The following is a 6,027-nucleotide window of genomic DNA, read 5'->3' on the forward strand; positions in this document are numbered from 1 at the left end:
TGATCCCCCATTTGAGAAGACATAATCAACATGATAACCCCATTGATCCCACCAACTCCACAGTGGAGTTCATATAAAGAAAATCACTATCTTTGGTTCCTAAGCAACACAGCAAAAGCACGCAATATGAACTGGAAAGTGGGGATGGGGTGCCGAGTCAGAAGTGCCCATCTATACCCATCCTATTCATGTATTTGTAGAGATGCCTTTTGAATGCCGTTAATGTATCTGCTTCCACAACCTCCCCTGGCACCTCCCCTGGCAGCGCATTACAGGCACTCACCACCCTCTGTGTAAAAAAAAAAAAAACCTGCCTCGCACATCTCCTCTAAACTTTGCCCCACAGACCTTAAACCCATGCCCCCTAGTGACTGTCTCCTCCACCGTGGGACAGAGTGCCTGCCCATCCACCTTATCCATACCCCTCATAATCTTGTAGACCTCTATCAAGTCGCCCCTCAACCTCTGTCGTTCTAATGCAAACAGTCCGAGTCTATTCAGTCTCTCCGCATAGCTAACACCCTCCAGACCAGGCAACATCCTGCTAAACCTCCTCTGCACCCTCTCTAAATATCCTCCACATCTTTCTGTGGTGTGACGACCAGAGTTGTGCACAATATTCCAAGTGCGGCCTTACCAAGGTTCTATACAATGTAGCATGACTAGCCAGTTTTTATGCTCGATGCCCTTTCCAAAAAAGGCAAGCATTCAATATGCTTTCTTGACTACCTTGTCCACTTGTGTTTCCACTTTCAAAGACCTGTGGACCTGTATGCCCAGATCTCTCTGACTTTCTATATTCCTCGGAATTTTGCCATTTACTGTATCTTTCCCCTCTATGTTAGACCTACCAAAATGTATTACCTCACATTTGTCCAGATTAAACTCCATTTGCCATTTCTCTGCCCAAATCTCCAACCTCTCTATGTCCTGCTGTATCCTCTGACAATCCTCAACATTATCTGCCACTCCACCAACCTTAGTGTCATCCACAAACTTACTAATCAGAGCAGCTACATTTTCCTACAAATCGTTTCTGTATACTACAAACAACAGAGGGCCCAGCACAGATCCCTGTGGAACACCACTAATCACAACCTCCCATTCAGAAAAACACCCTTCTACTGCTACCCTCTGCCTTCTGTGACTGAGCCAGTTCTGTATCCATTTTACCACCTCACTTCTGATCCCGTGTGACTTCAACTTTTGTACCAGTTTGCCATGAGGCACCATGTCAAAGGCTTCACTGAAGTCCATGTAAACAACATCCATCACCCTCCCCTCATCAATCATCTTTGTCAACTCCTCAAAAAACTCGATGACGTTAGTGAGGCATGACCTCCCCTTCACAAAACCATGATATCGCTAATGGGTCCATTTGTTTCCAGATGGGTATAGATCCTGTCCCCGGGACGAGAGTAGAGAGTAATCGAGGCTTTATTACACAAGAGATGTATGGCCTCCTACAGCTGCTACCGAAATGGCTGCAGTTCGGAGAGCACACACATTTATACTCCACCTACTGGGCGGAGCCAGCAGGCAGGGATCTACCCCTGTACCTGTAGTACAGGGGCCTTACCGTAATACCCTCGTATGCAGTGCAGTATATACAATATAATACAACAGTGGTGACTACCACACTTGTGTCATTTTTACAAAAGATTTGAAAAGAAGAATAAATCCTGAATTTTACAATATTTTTAGAGATTCATGGAGTGGACAGATAGGTGGCAAATGAAGTTCAACGTGGAGGGGTGTGAGGTGATATACATTGATAGGAAGAGCATGGAGAGACAATGGGCTGGATTTTGTACCTTATTTCCATGCTGCCCGACTAAACTACAATCTTCTACACTTCCGGGGTCTGTATCCCTCTATTCCCATTGTATTCATGTATTTGTCAAGATGCCCCTTAAATGTCACTATCGTCCCTGCTTCCACCACCTCCTCCGGTAGCAAGTTCCAGGCACCCACTACCCTCTATATAAAATACTTGCCTCGTACATCTACTCTAAACCTACCCAGGTTGATAGGGTTGTGAAGAAGGCCTATGGAGGGATTGAGTTCCGGAGTCGGGGGGTCATGTTGCAGCTGTACAGAACTCTGGTACGGCCGCATTTGGAGTATTGCGTACAGTTCTGGTCACCACATTATAGGAAGGACGTGGAGGCTTTGGAGCGGGTGCAGAGGAGATTTACCAGGATGTTGCCTGGTATGGAGGGAAAATCTTATGAGGAAAGGCTGATGGACTTGAGGTTGTTTTCGTTGGAGAGAAGAAGGTTAAGAGGAGACTTAATAGAGGCATACAAAATGATCAGGGGGTTGGATAGGGTGGACAGTGAGAGCCTTCTCCCGCGGGTGGAAATGGCTGGCACGAGGGGACATAGCTTTAAACTGAGGGGTAATAGATATAGGTCAGAGGTAGGTTCTTTACGCAAAGAGTAGTGAGGCCGTGGAATGCCCTACCTGCTACAGTAGTGAACTCGCCAACATTGAGGGCATTTAAAAGTTTATTGGATAAACATATGGATGATAATGGCATAGTGTAGGTTAGATGGCTTTTGTTTCGGTGCAACATCGTGGGCCGAAGGGCCTGCACTGCGCTGTATTGTTCTATGTTCTATGTACTCCCTCGAAGAGGTCAGGACCACCACCAGGAACTGCCAAATATGCGCGGAGTGCAAGCCAAACGTCTACAGGCCAGAGAAAGTGCGCCTGATAAAGGCTTCCCGTCCCTTTGAACGCCTCAGTATGGACTTCAAAGGGCCCCACCCCTCCACCGACTGCAACACGTACTTCCTGAATGTGATTGACGAATACTCCCGGTTCCCATTCGCCATCCCCTGCCCTGACATGACCGCAGCCACCGTCTTAAAAGCCATCCACAGTATCTTTACCCTGTTCGGTTTCCCCGCCTACATACACAGCGATAGGGGGTCCTCCTTCATGTGCGACGAACTGCGTCAATTCCTGCTCAGCAAGGGCATCGCCTCGAGCAGGACGACCAGTTATAACCACCGGGTAAACGGACAGGTAGAGAGGGAGAACGGAACGGTCTGGAAGACCGTCCTACTGGCCCTACTGGTCCAGGAATCTCTCAGTCTCCCGCTGGCAGGAGGTCCTTCCCGATGCACTCCACTCCATCCGATCACTGCTGTGTGCCACGACAAACTAAACACCTCATGAACGTCTCCTTGTCTTCCCTAGGAAGTCCTCCTCCGGGACCTCGCTCCCAACATGGCTGGCAGCTCCTGGGCACAAGTCGGACCCATTGGTAGAGAGGGTCCACCTCCTTCACGCTAACACTCAGTACGCCTACGTGGCGTACCCCGACGGCCGGCAGGATACGGTCTCCCTACGGGACCTGGCGCCCGCTGGATCCCCACCCACACACCCCTCACCAACCCCACCCTCCCTCCCACCGGCGCACACCACGGCTGCCCCCTTACCAGGTGGATCGGTTCTTCCACTGGTCCCACCCAGGGATGATGAAGCTACCGAAGAACCCAAAGTCACGCTCCCGGAGTCACGGATGCCCGAGCCAGCGCCTGCATCACCGCCGAAACTGCGATCATCACAGAGGCCGACCAGAGCCCCTGATCGACTAATTGCTTCATTCTGATATGTACATGTAAAGTGAATACTGTAAATAGTTGTGACATGTAATAAGGCAAAACACTGTACCATAACCTCTACCACGGTATGACGCGAGACCACCCCCCCCCCCCCCACCAGACTCTTTTATTTAACAGGGGGTGAATGTGGTAGTCTGTATTAGGGGTATCATGGTACCTTGGTTGAGGCTGTAAGACCATTGGGTGTGGGATGTACCTGAGACATGAAGATCATTGGTGAAAACTACCAGCTGGTTCCCCCCAGTAAGGCGGAGTATAAGAGTCTGTGTCTCCCTAGCAGCCACATTCTGTACCTGTGCTGCTGGGGGAAACATCTAGTCCAATAAAGCCTTCAATTGTCATCCAATCTCGCTTCTGGAGTTATTGATCGAGCATCAATGCGATGTGACAGGGTTCAAGAAGAAGCAGGGTCAGGAGTGGAGAAGGGGGCCATCTTGGATGGTGAAATCTGAGGATGAAATCAGAGGGGGTAGAGCCGAAAGGGGAGGATGGTGGACAGTAGAGGGGAATAGAGGCGCAAGGGCCCCGGTACGGCTTTTAATATGGAATGTGCGAGGGCTCAATGGATTGGCGAAAAGATCTCGGGTGTTTGCACACCTCAGGAGTTTAAAGACGGAGGAGGTCTTTCTGCAGGAGATGCACATCCGCTTGAAGAAGCAGGCTAGGTTGCGAAAGGGATGGGTGGGTCACGTATTTCACTCGGGGTTTGACACAAAGTCGCGGTGGGTGGCCATCCTGATGAGCAAGAAGACTGGGTTTGTAAGTGTGAAGGAAGTGATGGTTCCGGGTGGGAGATAGGGATGGTGAGCAGGGTATTGGAAGGGACGTCGGTGGTAAATGTATATGAACCGAATTGGGATGACGGAGGTTTTATGAGGGGGCTGCTAGCAGCGATCACAGACTTAGCCACCCACCAGTTGATTATGGGAGAGGATTTTAATTGTGTTCTAGACCCGAGGGCAGATAGGTCCAGCCCCAAGTCAATGGGAAGGTTACGAATGGCAAAGGATCTGGGAGGATTCATAGGGCAGCACGGTAGCACAGTGGTTAGCACAGTTGCTTCACAGCGCCAATGACAGGTTTGATTCCCGGCTTGAGTGTCTGTTCGGAGTCCTCACGTTCTCCCCCTGTCTACGTGGGTTTCCTCCGGGTACTCCGGTTTCCTTCCACTAGTCCCGAAAGACATGGGGCTGGATTCTCCGTTTTGGAGATTAAGTCCCCATGCCGGTGTGAAAACGGTGGTCTTTTACACGTCATAAGGACACCGATTCCTGGGGGCTAGCAGAGAGACGGTGTAGAGCTCGCAGCTCTTGCTGCCGCTCCGGTTCAGAGGGCGTGCATGCACACGGCGGCGGGCTGCAGCGGCTGCGCCGTGCTCCATCCATGGCAGACTCCGTGGGGGACCTGGACCGCCAAAGTAGTGCCCCCACTCTGACAATTCGCATGCCCCGGACAGCCCACCCACAATGCCCCCAGCCCCGAATGAAGGCCCCCCCCCCTGCCGGCTGATTGGCCCTACCCTGACTGTGGTGGAGAAGGACTGAGTCTGCACCCGCAACGCAAGCATCCCAAACGGTGTGAGCACACGTAACCCAGGCTGTCGGGAATTTGGCCGGTCAGCAATGGCGGGGCGGGCCTCAGCCAATGGCCTGAAGTGGTGGATACTCGGCGCGGTGTACTCGAGTACACCGATTTTAAGGGGATGAAGAATTCAAAAACCAGCGCTGCTCCCGGTTTTGGCGCCACAATTGAATCTTTGCCCTGAATCACACGGACAGTGACCCTAAAGAGGACCCTGTTACAGAGACAGAGGCAGAAGGGGGGGTTGATGTTGCCAAACCTGCTGCATTATTATTGGGAGGTGAACGTGGAGTAGGTGAGGTGGTGGTGGTGGGAAGGAGAGGGGGCAGAATGGGTTAGGATGGAGGAGGAATCCTGTAGGGGGTCCAACCTGTGGGTTATACTGATGGCGGCATTGCTACTGGTGCCAAGGATAGCCCAGTCGTTCAGTCCACAGTGAAGGTCTGGAACCAGCTGAGGAGACACTTTAGGACAGAGGGGATGTTGATGTTGACGGCGCCGAGCGGATACCACAGATCCGAGCTGGGCGGCAGATGGCATGTATAGGAGGTGGAGAGAAGTGGGGCTCGTTAAGGTAAAGCATCTGTGCCTGGAACTGAGTTTTGCCAGTATGGAGGAACTGAAGGAGAGGGTAGAGTTCCTGAGAGGAAGTGAGTTTAGATACTTGCAGGTAAGGGTCTTCGCACGGAAGGTTTGGAAAGAGTTCCCCAAGCTACCGAAGCATGCCCAGCTGGAGTGACTGCTGCTTCCAGATGTGGAATGGGAGGGCAGGATTGGAGACATATATGGGTGGCTGGGAGAGCAGGGGGGT

The sequence above is a fragment of the Scyliorhinus torazame genome, chromosome 2 (assembly GCF_047496885.1).
Source record: "Scyliorhinus torazame isolate Kashiwa2021f chromosome 2, sScyTor2.1, whole genome shotgun sequence".
Classification (NCBI taxonomy): domain Eukaryota; kingdom Metazoa; phylum Chordata; class Chondrichthyes; order Carcharhiniformes; family Scyliorhinidae; genus Scyliorhinus; species Scyliorhinus torazame.